The following is a 14,615-nucleotide window of genomic DNA, read 5'->3' on the forward strand; positions in this document are numbered from 1 at the left end:
AATCAAGATTTTTTTGTTTCTGAAACCTGCAGAGCTCCTCAGAAGTACACAACTAACCACTTAGCCAAGACCACACGACTCAGTCAGGAGCAGGTGAAGGCGGCACAGCTGGATGACAAAGGTTGTAGCAACGAACGTGAGCGCGTTACCCCAGATATCATCAGCCTTTACCTCATATCTATGACTGTCTTGGAACTACCTTGAAATTTAAGTTATCAGGAGTGAAAGCCAAATGAGCACACCATTTTGCTTTCACCTTTCAAAACGCTTTGTCTGTGACTAGTTTCGCTGTCTCCGCAGTGAAGGTACGCTCTGTGCGTCAGGCTTTCACATGGCAGGGGCCACAAAACGCCATTTCTAAAAAGGAGAATGCAATTAAAACCACAGGAGACGGGGAACACAGAAGAAAGTACTGTAACTAAAAATACCTCCAGCTTTACCTAGTCAATTCTAAAGCTACTCATTGTTTGTTGTTGGTTTCTGCTAAGCTCTGCCACTCCCATAATCACAATACTTATACCCCCAATAAGCGCTGGAATTGCACATGTAGAACAGCGCCGATACAAGGCAGCTCGTTACTCTCAGCAAATTTTAGAGGGCTTGAAACATTCTGCCAGCTGCAGCAGCCAGCTTTTGGCACTCAAGAGAACATTCCTGAAGCACAGAAGGAGGGAAATTGAGGTGAATTTAGAGAAGACCCTGGGACTGACAGCAATCTGATAAGCGCTGACCTTGTACACACGAAGAGAAAAGCAGACTTCTTGATGGGTACTCGGAGGTATTAAATTAGATAATCACAAGAAAATATTAATACTCTTTACATAGATTAATATTAAAGGAACGCTTATGAGGTATGCCATTGATTTATTTATACCTGCTCTTAATACATCCAAATGAATGGGTGCTGAAAAGAAAGGTGCAGACACCTGCTCCTCCTTTACAGCTGGAAAATGCTTTGAAATGACCCTCACCCTGCCTACCTGATGCACCTATTCCAGGTGCCAGCACCTCACATCCCCAGCTCCTAACTCCCCGCAGCCCGAGCACAGCCCGCTGAGCACAGGAGCGCGGCGCTGACGCTCGAGCCTTGGGTAGGTTCAGCACTCGTGTTCGTTTGGGCTTCACACCTCACCTGTAGCATTCTTCTTGACTATTGATAGTCCATGAGATGCTATTTGACAACGCCCGAAGTATTCCAGCTTTGAAGATGTATTTCCAATCATTTTTATGGCAACCCCCATAATATCGACTTGTAATACACTTCAGGGTAGTTAGCAGTACCTCAAGAGGCAGGAGTCATTCTTCGCAACTTCAGCCTGACTACATCCATGACCAGAACAACTCCCGTTACAAGTACGGGAGAACAAGCGTTCCGGAAGGGCAGGCAGAGGCGATAACCTTGGTTTACTCTAGCACTGTTGTTTCTTAAAAAGAACAACCAAATCACCCAACGACTGCTTAAAAAACCAAACCGACTCCTCACACATAAGCTTTACCTTTGCCTGCTTCTTCCCCAGGGTACTCCTGACTTCTATCCATGCCCCCAGCTGGCAGGCAGCAACAAAACAATACTGCTGGCTGCCCATGGGTCTGTATGCTCCTATGCACAGCGTGGGGGGAAGAAGCCTGCATTTACATTCACCATGCCTAGGCAGCTACTGAAATCCAGAATGGCCCTCTCCACACTATTTGCCACATGACAAAGTCAGTTCCTATTACGATATCGCTCAATAATCCAGCAGTCAGCAACACAAACATTCCCCACCTCTCTGTCTCTTTATAACGTCCAGGTGTCTAGTGAGCACCAGCAGAAGCCTGGAGACAGACACCTCGATTCTCTTCCCCACCCACCCTGCCATGACCTATTCATTTCAAAATTAATGATTCTGCTAAGAATTACAAGGAGATACAACACAACTTTCCATATTCCCTTGATGCAGATGTTACAAGACTCACGCAAAACTCTGGGAAGGGAACAGAAGAGTTACGCTTGCAAGAAGAGAAACAGCTAACATCAGGCTTCTGGAGACAGCGAGGCTCCTGCAGGAAAGGTTTCGCAGGAAGAGGCAGAGGATTTCAGAAGACAGCCTCTCCAGTCATCAGTCACCTCAGGTGGCCTCAGCTCAACTGCAAACAACGAAGAAAATCTAGAGCACCTGATGACAAAGGGAAGTTATGTAACAGAAGGGATCAAATTCCTTCCTCCCTTTCGTACAATGGCGAGGCTTCATGACAGGGGTATCCTAAAACTGATCCTGGGATCACTTTTTTCTACTGACCCTATTCTCCAGCAGCCAATATATGCAGTAAGAAACCTCACAATTTGACTTCAATAAAACGCTACCTACTTTCCTCCTGAAAGCTTGTTTCAGTAATGAAACGCACTCCCTAGGTCAAACACAAGCCACTCCTATTTCAGAGAAGAGCGATATTTTATTCACCTGAGTTAGGTTTTTACTGTTACTCTCGCCAGGCAGAACTGAAGATACGTTTTGCAAGCCTAACAAAGTATCTCGCTAGAAAAAAAGATATTTGTCAGGCAGAAGCTGACAAGTTTAAATACCAGTTCCAACCCTGACAATGGTAACCTCAGGTTAGTGGCTAAATCCCTCCGTCCTGTACCCTTCCCTGCCAGGCCCTACTAGAGAAAACGCTCGTTAATTTACAGGTATAATCAAAGCCCGTGCAGTCATCACAATGAATGAAACCATCTGTGTACAAAAGGGAAAGGAAAGTTTGAGCAAAACAAACTTTGCAGTTCACAACAGAAACGCTAACAGGGAAGGAGACAGATTACTGTATTAACCGAGACGTTTTGCCGGTTTAAGGATGTACATACATATTAATGCAAGGCTTGTACTTCCACATCGCCCCGTCAGAAATGCAGAACGACAGATTTTAAACGTTGGTGCGACTCTACCACCACAGCAGAAAGACAGCTGTCATGCTGCCACTGACATTTGGATCCAGGGCTTGCTGATGCAATGGAACAGATAAAAAGGAAAAAAAAAAAAATGCTTCAAGAACCATCACGACTAACAGGCTCTTGATTTCGGTGGTATCCGAGGCATTCCCGGGCAGGAGGCTGTTGTATTTTATTAATAAACGAGACCTCAAAGTAACAAAACCGGGCCAAGCTGCGCGTCCTCATTCTCGGGTGGCACAGGGCAAAATTCAAACCCAGCTACGGTTTGGTTTCGTCGCTCATTTAACCGGCAGCTCGGAGCCACCACCTTGTCACGCCGCTGCAGTCACCTCAGCCCACGGCGGAGCGAGAGCCCCAACACCTCGGCCACCGCACCCCGAAACAGGGGGTGGGCACAGGGCGGCAAATCCCCCCCGATTTCTGCATTCCCCCCAAAATTTCCACATCCCCCCTCGACTTCTGTATCCCCACCAATTTCTGCATCCCTCCCTTATTCCTCCATTCCCCCACATTTCCGCATCCCCCCCAGATTTCTGCATTGCCCCCCCCAACCTCCACATCCCTCCCAATTCCTGCATGCCCCCCCCACCTCCCACATCCCCCCAGTTTTCCACATCCTCCCCCAAATTTCCACATTCCCACCCCAAATTCCTGCATCCCCCCTCCCCAACCACTACCCCCAAGGGGGGGGGGGGGGGGGGGGGGGGGCGACACCGATGAGGGGGACCCCAAATTGCCCCCGGGTCAACCCCACACCGAGAGACCTGGGGGACCCCAAATCCCCTGGGGAGACCCCAAATCCCCCCCCCGGGGACCCCAAATTCCCCCCCCGGGGACCCCAAATTCCCCCCCCGGGGGCGGGGAAGGGGGCAGCGAGAAGTTACGGGGGGCGCTCCCTGAGGGGGGCCAGCGCTGAGGTAACGGGGTGGGGGCACCGGGGGGGGACCTTCCTCCCTCCTCCTCTTCCTCCTCCCCGCCACTCACCCAGAGCTTCAGCCGGGAACCGGAGCCGCTGCCTCCTCCCCTCCCTCCCTCCCTGCGGGCCGGGCCGGAGGCAGCGAGCGGCGGCCGGGAGGAGGAGGAGGAGGAGGAGGAGGAGGAGGAGGAGGAGGAGGAAGGGGAGGGGGGGGGCAGCCGCAGGGGGAGCGCCACGGGGGAGCGGCGGTGCGGGCGGGCGGGCGTTGACCCGGATGTACCGGTGGGGAGGGGGGGGGGAGCAGCGCGCATCCCGGCAGGTGAGTGCGCACGCGCGACCGGCTGCCAGCGCACTGCGCATGCACCTGCTTTGAGTCGCTGTGTCTCGGGCGGGGGGGGGGGAATGGAGGCGGGCGGGCGGGCGGCGGTAGGGGGTAGGGGGGTGAGGGTGAAGGGGCCGGGGGGTGGCGGGAGGGGGGCAGCCATCTTTCGGTGCGGGGCCCGAGACTGCCGTCAGGCTCCTCGGGATCTGCACAGAGTGTGTGCGGGGGTCTGGGGGGAAATGAGGGCGCACGGGGGCTCCTCCCGGGGATAGGGGGGTTCCTCAGGGCACCCTAGCCAAGCCGTGAGGGCTGCTGCAAGCCGTATGTGGCCATGTAGGATCATGGAATCCTTGGGGTTGGAGAAGACCCCCAAGACCACCTGGTCCAACCGTCCCCCTACCACCGATGTCACCCACCAAACCATGTCCCTAAGCACCACGTCCAACCTTTCCCTGAACACCCCCAGGGACGGTGACGCCACCACCTCCCTGGGCAACCCGTCCCAATGCCTGACTGCTCTTTCTGAGAAGAAACGTCTCCTCATTTCCAACCTGACTCTCCCCTGGCACAGCTTGAGGCCATTCCCTCTGGTCCTACCACTGGTTACCTGTGAGAAGAGGCCGACCCCCAGCTCCCCACACCTTCCTTTCAGGCAGTTGCAGAGAGCAATGAGGTCTCCCCTGAGCCTCCTCTTCTCCAGACCAAACACCCCCAGCTCCCTCAGCCGCTCCTCACAGGACTTGTGCTCCAGGCCCTTCACCAGCTTCGTAGCCCTTCTCTGGGCCTCAATGTCCTTCTTGTAGTGAGGGGCCCAAAACTGAACACAGTACTCAAGGCATATACATCTATTTACCCTGTCCCTTCAGGGTCACATCCCACCCAGGGACACCCAAGCTCACCCAAAAATTGCAAGGGTGCAGCACAGCCCTAAAACCTCCTCGCACACCTCAAAGTCCAGGTCTTTGTCCTCGTGAGTCTCCACCGGCATTTGTTTTGACGTGAGCAGTCTTTGCAGGTGAAGCATTGAGACTTAGCACCCTAAAGCGAAAAGTCACTGACTTAAAAAATATGCGTCATGCCCCAAGCCAACTGTGTGATTTATTTATTTTTATTTTAAGGCCTGACTCAGGGGTTCTAAACGCTTGCTGCGGGCAAAACTGGGATGGGAAAGGACATAAAGCTCCTTCTTGGTGAAAAGCAGGATTGCTGACTTAAAGACGTACGTAAATCTCTTCGCAGGTGGGTCGTGTATTAAGAACTAAGCAGAAAAAGGGAAAAGTGAAATCTTTCAGTGAACTCTGAGCTGCCAGAGCCTCCTGCAGAAGGAACATCCCACTATGGCGATGGCAGGGGTCATTGTGCTCTCCGTTTCCCACAAAGTGTAAAAGATATGCAAAATGTGTTAAGAAATACAAAAGTGTCCTTTAATGACACTTTGTTGATTTACTTGTGTAATTTCCTCTCCATGTAGACATCTGCATGCAAAAAATAAATTCTGAAGGTTTCGCCTTTTCCACACCTATCTCATAACTCGGGTTTTGGTGTCATTACACTCTGGGACATGGCACACCCTGAGTTACTTTTACTCCTGGTATAGACTAATTTGCAAAAGCAGAGGGATAACATCAATATCCTGTTTTGGGGCTTGCTTCTTTCGGAAAATTACATATACACACACAGGAAGACAAAAGTTCTGCTTTTTTTTTTTTTTTTCCTCTTAACGTTATCTGGAATCTAGACAATTATTTTCAAAACTTTCCCATGAAGTCTCATCTGACCTTCGCATTGAACGGCTGAAGAAGCCAAAGGCCAGTTTACATTATATTTGGTGAGACTTCTCACCTGATAGGTATCAAACAACCACCTCAGTGAACACAAAGCAACTGCCGATTTCAAGGCCTCGACTGTGATAACGCGGTGCTGCCAGGTACTCTCCACCAGGAACAGCTCAGAGAATGAGAGGACAGCCGGGCAGGAACACACAGATACGACCAAGACAAAACAGGTGGCTGGCTCTCCCTGCAGCCTCTCATGCACAGCGTCCAAAGGTAAAACATTATCGTCGACAAAGGTAATTACTCAATCTGAAAGAGCCATACAAGACACCTGAAAGTCTAACCACGTCAGCTACTTTCTCTTCTGAAGCCAAGCGCCAGTTTGATAACTGTCAAATAATAGCGCATGCAGAGCTCTCCCTCCCAAACCCAGTCTGAGAAAGAAGAAAAATAGAAAGTACTTCAGAGATTTACAGGTCAGTGTATTTCTCTTTTTTGCATTTTCATAGCTCTCTATATGTTAACTTAAACTGATAAACTTAGGTTTTCTCATAACTTGGTAGGGGGTTTGGACTAGATGATCTTTCAAGGTCCCTTCCAATCCCGAACATTCTGTGATTCTGTGAAGTACAGATTCAATAAGCTAATGATTTAAAAGTATTTTGGATAAGATAGTATCCTGGGATATGAAGGATGCAGTCTGTGAGGATAGTTTAGCACCAAAACCTGCCTGACGAACTCAGTTTACACTACACTATAAATTGGGTCCTCAAAGAGCATTCAGGCAATACCAGGGCTGGTAAACCATGTTCCTAATTGTCTGCTGCCTCCACCTAAGCAGGGAAAGGGGAGTGCTCAGGCAAGCCTGGGGGGCTGTTACAGGATAGTGCAGATTGGAGCAAATAGGTGAGATGTCCAAGAAGATATGAAAGAAGATTTCCAGAGAAGAAGCTGATGAGCAGAGTGGCAGAAGACCAGAAGTCCCAGTTCTGCTTGTGTTTGATTCTTGTAGGTGGGTAGGCTAAACTGAAAGTGCTCGACATGACTTTTCACTTCTGCTGCAGTAAGAATTTTTTGCAACCAGCAGATAAAAAATCTGCACTGTACGAGATCGATGCAGCCTCCTTCCCGAGATGCTGGCAGGCCACTACCACATTCTCTTTCTTCTCTGAAGACATTTGGAAGTCTGCTTGCCAGGCAAGGAGAGATCCAGGTCCCACTGAACTGGATTCAAGGGAAGCAGAACCACGCTCCAAGTTTATTTGGGATTCATCACGTGGGTTTAATGCAAGCCTGGGGGCTCTCACCTCTCTTGCACAGAACTTTGTCCTGTGGTACAGAGCTAAGGAAACAATGCAACCGGCCTCAGGGAAGAATGATTTTTGATGTTCATAATACTGTAAACTGCATGGAGTTTGGGGAGGGGAAGGCAAAAAAAGCCTCTCCTACTGAAACTATAAGCACTTTTACAGTATTATTTACTCTTTAGGGCTGTCCCAAATTTTAACATACCCTTGAGTCGTACCTCTCATCTTTCAGGAGTACAAGCAAGAGTGCCCAGAACCTGAGCATTACCGATGCTTTAACAGCAGCTGCATACTAAGGCATCCACATCCCACGTAATAACTGAAGCATAAAAATTATTGAACAATCTGGAAAATGTTGCATGACTTAAAAACCCACCAATTTTCTATTAGTTCTGCCTTCGCTTTTAATTTCTTAATTGCTCCTTCTGAATAGAAAATGATTTAACCAGGTTAGTACTGGGATAAATATTAAAAAAAAAAAAAAAAAAGGATGATATTTGCCAGTTTGCATGATAAAATTACAGAATGGTAATAGAACATAACTGCTGCTAGGGTCCTAAATGCCTGTTGATTGTTTTGTTAGTAGGAGTACTGTTGCCAGGTAGGTAAAACTGACCCTTAGGAGAGAAAATGGGTCAGAGCATGTTCACAGAGCAGATTATTAAGCTCCAAATGTACTGTTGGATGTACATACAGCATATACATGTGCATATGTACCGGTGACAAAAGATGGCTTTATTTTAGCTATAGATAGCCGGATAAATTAAGACAGAGAAGCAAAACTGCCCTTGGGTACCATGCACAGGCACAATACTTCGGCTACTTTTAGGCTTAATGGTAGCCTAGGGGAGAAAGTCAAAAGTAGAAAAGGAAGTCATCTTTTCTCATTTGTACTCAGCAGGGACAACAGCGTGCATTGTCCACTGACAAGTGTTGTTTGTGCGGCGGGGGGAGCAGCACTAACTTTTCCATTACGTGGATGAAAATGGTAAGTAAGCAGCCCATATCCATATCCATACAGAGATCTTTAATTTTTAAAGAGACGAGATTTCTCGCAGCAAAATTTCTAGGCTGGAAAACAGCAGCAGCTTTGCAGAGATCCTTTGTTACGCTGCCGTGGTCCATAGCACCTTTCAGTTCGGATAAAGCTACCATCAGGTTCTGCCCTCCCTCTTCCAGGTTCCTCCACCTTTTCGAGTGCATGCCTGGCAGATGAGCGATCGCAGAAGCAGTCACATTCACACTACAGTGTCCTTTAGGGCTCTCGTTTTGGGCAGCAGAAATCCTGTGATATAAATGCAGCTCTTCAGAAGTACAAACAGTTGCAACAAAGTGTGGATGATCAACATAAATTTCAAAAAAGCACAGACAAAACAGAAAGCCGAGGTCAAAGCATTCTGTGCTTACAAGGATGCCCGAAGTGCTTCCAGATACCGTAAGAGCAAACAATTACAATGTTTTATACTCGCATGGAGTCAGGCAATGCCATCTCAAAATGCCCTCCTTCCCCTCAAAGGTCATTTTGATATTTAGGTGGCAAACGGGGAGACCAACGCATTTCAGAAGTTCTTTCTTTTTACCCTAACAAACCTGGAGAAAGTCCACTGTCTCCCGGCGCTGTGCCCCAGTCACTTCATGTGACTAACTACATTAGTCATCTCCTCTTCTGCCACTCCAAACCTGAGATTATTTTCGAGTTCTCTCATCAGTTGATGCAATTGCTCCCTGCAAATGATCAGCACAGCCTCTCGGCGCGGCATGCCTCAGCTAAGAGCCGCGACGCACGCTCGATTAATGAACAGCTCCTTTAAGTCAAATGACGCAGGAGAGTTCGGTGTTGGATTGTGATCAAAGATAACAGGGATTTTATACAATAAAGCTCTTTTGTTTTTACATTTTGCTGCCCTTCCTCAGCAGTGCAGCTTACCCATATGAGACAGGGAAGCAAAAAGAGGAATAAAAAGAAAATGGCAGGTGTTAAGCCTGCATTAGAAAAAAAAAAAGACTGTAGACCAGTAAGCATAAGGGAAGGTGGAAAGAGGAACTGCAGCTTCTATTTTAATCATATTTTCTCTCTACCGGAAAATAGAAAGACAAATTATACTGGTAGACCTGTCAGAGAGCAGAGCAGAACGCAGTATTAGATGCTAACATCTTCAGGCATCTTATTCAAGTCTGTGACACGCAGAATTTCTTCCGTAACCAACGCATGGATACCACTGTGCTCAGTACTTTGAACGACCACAACGGCAAAAACGCTGTGGGTAGCAAACAGGTGAACTGGACAGCAAGGGCCCTGCCAAGCAAGGGAGATAATCCAGCACGACCAAGGGCAGCAGGTCATGGCCACGGACTGCAGTTCCCGACTTAGGGCACTCAGGTGAGAAGAGACATGAAATGCACGGGCTTTTCGTGACCTGCCCAGCACCCAGAGGCCTGCTCCTGTTCGCTCAGTGTAGTGGAAAAGCCATGACCACTTCAACAGGTGCTGGGTCATCACCTCTGCGCGTGTGGAAGCACCCGAACGTCACCGCACGTATTTACTCTGGGGGGCAGCTTCGGTGCCTTGCTGAATCGGGGTGCGTTGGAGGGTATCAGGCACTTCACTTGACCTCCCACGAGCCCTCGGTCATGTCAGTCTATAAAACCAAGCTAACCGGCAGGAGCACCACAGGAAACAAACACCCTATCTGAGCTGGAAGCTGCCCACCAGCCTCTTTCCTTTCTTTCACAAAATGTTTCGGGTCAATCAGCAGCGTAACGGTGTTCCAGCTAATGGACGGAATCAATGCTTCAGAGAGCAGGGAAGGCAACATTTAAGAGGGCTAGACTGGTTCATTACCTTCTGGAAGGGAAAACAATTTTTGTTTGGTGGATTTCAAGCAAAGGTAATAACGCCACCCTGACGGAAACAAATATTCATCGATCTCATTGGGAATTCTGCCTACCTCAGGAGCATGAGGCTGCATGAGACTGGTATTTTACCTTTGATCACAGCCTTTGTAGCGATGTAATCATTTCTTTGGTTGTTTCTGAGCGTTGTTTTTCAGCATTTGGTTCATAGTGACTTTTGGGCCTTGTCTAGTCATTACCAAGGGATGCTGCCAAGACGTCAGGAGACCATTTCACTTTGTCTCAGCTGTTCCCTTTGCTGCCGTGGCAGTTCGATTCCTCTGGGGATCGCAGGGGATGCTGAAAACTTTCAGCAGGGAAATCAAGTAAGCTAATTAAAGCACCTCAGTGAAGGGCTCTGGAGAGACAGTCTCAGAGGGGCCAATTTCAAAACCCAGCGTACGAATGCAGACTTCACAACCCAGGAGTGTCAAGCATTGCTGGGGGCGACTCGAGCAGGGACATGCTAAAGCCACAGGCTGCGTCCCTTGGCTTGGGTCTCCCCCATCACCAGCGGCATGACCGTGAGCCGAGGGTGCTCAGCACCCTGCGGGGCTGCAGTGCCGCTTTTGAGGCTTTTTCTGTCCTCTTGTCCAGTTCATAAAGACCTGGCTGCTTATTCCCATCTGAAATGTGGATTTCAATTCAGCTGATCAAAACCTGGACTGGCTTTGTAACACCTACTTGAAGATCTGCAAACAAAACTCATCTTCATTTATGATCTGAGCGATGTCGCCTACAAGGCTGCTGAATAATGAGAGAAAAAGGACTTAGGGTTGGGTTATTGGCTCACCAACTGGATCTACCTCTTTAAAATACTGCTGTGCTACAGTCATCTGCTCTATCCCATTCTACTCTTACCTTCATGCAATTCCGTCATGGTGCTCCTAACTGCAACAGACATTAACATAATGTTAGCGCACCCAATTGCTGAACGTAAAAAAATTTGCAGCAATCCCTCCCCAGCAGCGCACACATTTTCTGTGAGGGACAGACCGGGCGCAGATGAAGGCTGCAGTAAAACGAAGCATTGGGGCATGCCCTCCAACACTTCCTCCGCTGAGCAACAGAAGCGCTGCACACCAGACAGCTCTCTCTTCCTTTTTCCTGAGCGTGAACGTGGCACCTAGGACTGAGCCTAGCCCCGAGCGCAGCTGTACGGCATTCAGTTAGCAAGAAGAGGGACTAAAGCTGACATTGCACGTTTCCATTACTTAAACAGATTCTGAGTTTACCTAGTTAATGAAAAGCTAATATTTTTCACGTCCAGCTGAACCCCCCCGCATGGTCTGGGAAACGTTCTGCTCATAGCAAGGTGGATGCAGTCCCGCTTGAGACCGGTGGATTCCCCGAGTCAGAGCTGAGGTGCAGAGTTTGATGATGATCAGAGCGGAGCAAGCAGCTTCCCACCCTGACTGCCTTGCCTCTACACGACTGGGTCACAAAACTGTTTTTTTTTTTCTTTTTAATAGGTGGCCATATACTCCTCGTTATAAAAGATTCCTGTCCCAGGCAGTGAAAGAGCCAAAAAACGGAAAGAAGCAAAATAGTCTTCTCCTGTGAGGCGCTAGGCTGTAGCTCGGAAGAGCTTTGACCACTTCTCTGGCCTTGGACTTCTCGTGTGATATTAAGTGTGAGGAGAAGGAGCCTGGAGGTTCTGCAGCGAGAAAGCTCCAGCGGGAGATGGAGGGTGCACAGGCCCCAATCCATAGGGAACTGGGATTCCTTAGTTACACTGTTCACAGGACTTTTTATTTTTTAATTCTTATTTTCTTCCAAGTAAAAGCAAGTAATACCTGCTTCTTCAGTCTTCTGTTATGTTTCCATTCATATTTTAATCCTAATCATTTATCTGCTGAACTTTACTTTAAAAGCACGGGAGGGGCGGATGTAGGCAAGTACAACTTTGCTACGGTTTGCTCAGGCCAGCAGGGATGTGAAAGGGTCACGGGAACCACGCGGGAGCAGAGATGAACATAAGGACAACGAGACAATCCTAAGTCTGCGTGCTCCTAAGCGGTTTGAATGGGGTCACTCCTGTCCCGAGGCGCAACACACTGCAGGTCGGATGACAGACTCGGGCCCGGAGCTTGTGAAAGGCTTTGCAGATGAGTTTAGCACGGAGGGGACTGCGTTCAAAGAGGCCCCGCATGCGGCCAGATGGCCGAGAGGGGGACGAGTCCCCTCCGGAAGACTGAACGGTGACCACGGAAGAAGGCAGGGTAGGGGAGTGCTGCGCGCAGAAAGGCATCGCGCCTGACGGAGCCTTGGACAAAGGTTTCAGAGGAACAAACGGATGGCTTTAGAAAGGCTGCAAAGGGAGGAAGCATTAGAATATAATGACGGTCACTGAGAAGGAATGGCTGCTAGTTTATTCCGCAACAAACCTTTTAATTTGTTCAATGCAGGACAGCTTGAAACCTTCCTCATCCACCAGGAGTTGAGCTATTCCTTCCAGTGCCTCAGCTTCCGCTTTTCAGTACGGGATGTTCTGCTGTTATTGCAGAGAAATAGAGAATATACTGTGAAATCAGGAGTTAAATTACCTACACTGGGTCGGTCACAAGCACCACGGGGCAGCTCAGCCACGTCGCAGCCGGGAACTCTCCCCGTTCAGAGCCTCTGTCACAAACCCACCTGCAGAAGCCCGCTCCCTCTGCCCTACAGTCCTCACCGCGACGAGACGCCGCAGAACTGATCACCGATCAACTCCTTGCGGAGGCTTTGTTTCATTCTGAAAGGTGCTGAGGGGAAAACACACACGTGCACCCAGAGCCTTAGGAGAAATGGATTAAAAAAGTGGTCACGTGAGCTCCTCTCCCAGGGAAAAAAAAAAAGTTATTTACACAGGCATTTACCAGTCAATAAGGTGCGGGGTTTTCGTTACTGTTTTGTTGCTGTTCCTCTGTTCGTTTGTTTGCTTTCTGTAGTCTTTAAAAATGCTTAATACCCTGCTTGGGAGCTGCGTGTTTCACTTTAATGCAGAGTTAACCATTGCAATTCATTAATTGACTTTTATGTTCCCATTAACTGTTGCAATCAATCCAGTCTTGATACTCCACACTTTTATCTCTGCTACGAAAAAGCTCTATTAGCTTTGCTTGGCTCCAAAACAATGCAGTGAACTATCCTCAATTATTAATAACCCGTTTCCCCTTCAATAAAGCTTTTTGGACCTTCACTACGGTCCGATGATACATTTATTTGGCGTGCAAGGATCAGAGCAATCCAGTGCACTCTCTCTGGGAAGGGACCCAAAAATAACTATCCGCTTGGTATCAACCCAAGGGAGTTCCTAAGGGAATGAGAGTATCGTTTCAGGGCAGGTCATCAGTGGCTCAGGGAAATTAGACAAATCTGTGCCTGGGGAACAGATGCCTCAGGGTTTGTAAATGTGCGAGAGAACCTTTCCCCTCCCGGTCACCAGTTCAGTCCCAGCCGGCGCAGCGCGGACTGGAGGCTCTTCGGCACCTCACGAGCATCTGGGGTCTCCTGAAACAAGCAGTGGGATTCCTAACGGGCACGCACTTACACCTTGGAGCCGCTCCTGCCCCAGCCGCAGCCCCGGTAGTGACAGACAGACAGAAACGGAGCGATCCCTCCTGCAAAAAGCGTGGTAGGCAGCCAGCGTTTTATCTGCCAGATGCGGAAAGTGGGCTTCCTCCGGGCTGGCAGCACAGCTCTGGATTTACTAGGGGCACTTTTCTCTTCTCTAAAGGAAACGAAATAACGCATTCCAGAGCGGTTTGTCTGAACCTTTCCTCACAGCTCCACCAGAAGGACCCAGAAGCCTCGCAAACCCCCGCTTGCAGCGCCCTGGGTCTCGGTAAAGGGGTCGATTTCACGCCCGGAGGCCGGTGCTGGGAGCCCCAGGACTGCGGAGCTGCTGCAGGCTGCGCACCCAGCCCCGGCGCAGGTCTGCTCGGACAGAGAGGAGACGAATGCTGAGCGCTACAGCCGCAAACCGCAGCTGTTGAAGGGAGCTGGCAAGAGATCAGGGAATGCCGGGAAGCACAGAGGGCCGGCAGCAGAAGGTAGCAACCCGAGGAAGGCTCTCTGACACTGGAGCTCTCTCACTCGGTGCTTTTCCATCCTGGCAGCCGGTTCCTGGGACGGTGCAAGGGCCCTGGGCCAGTGTGGTGCAATTTTACGGGGTGTTCTCCTCGGTTATGTTGGCACTTCCCTGGGTAAACACGCCTCAGTGCAGGCTCAGGTCCACCATGCCCCTGGCTTTGAATAATTTGCAGCTGCACCTCTACCGATCGCTGATTCCAGTTGCCTCTGTGTGTTATTCAAGGAGCGGCGCTCTGAGGCTTGCCAGGCACCGTCCTCCCTTCTTCTGACTCAGGCCAGGGCCATGCTGAGCAGGGACCAGCCGTGGCGAAGCCCCGTCCGCCAGCACAGCCGCCAGCAGGACACACAACGGGGCTGGTGGCTCTGTGCAGGGGCTGGCACAGCTGGAACTGGGCATCGGGGC

At 49.6% G+C, this 14,615-nt stretch overlaps 1 protein-coding gene across 6 annotated transcripts in view; it reads right to left on the reverse strand.

Moving 5' to 3' along the window:
• The window catches only part of CYRIB (CYFIP related Rac1 interactor B), a 94,084-nt gene that overhangs the window by 70,980 nt on the left and 8,489 nt on the right, over positions 1–14,615 (reverse strand). The window contains exon 2 of one of the 6 annotated variants that reach the window (XM_035556299.2): positions 12,526–12,632. The exons of 2 other annotated variants lie outside the window; for them this stretch is intronic. The gene's annotated coding sequence lies outside the window, so the exon portion shown is untranslated. Of the gene's footprint in view, positions 1–2,839; positions 2,977–3,910; positions 4,169–12,525; positions 12,633–14,615 lie in introns of those variants that run through there. 3 more of the 6 variants (XM_035556297.2, XM_035556298.2, XM_035556300.2) reach the window with 3 other exon arrangements.

Source organism: Cygnus atratus, chromosome 2 (assembly GCF_013377495.2).
Source record: "Cygnus atratus isolate AKBS03 ecotype Queensland, Australia chromosome 2, CAtr_DNAZoo_HiC_assembly, whole genome shotgun sequence".
In the NCBI taxonomy this organism is placed as follows: Eukaryota; Metazoa; Chordata; class Aves; order Anseriformes; family Anatidae; genus Cygnus; species Cygnus atratus.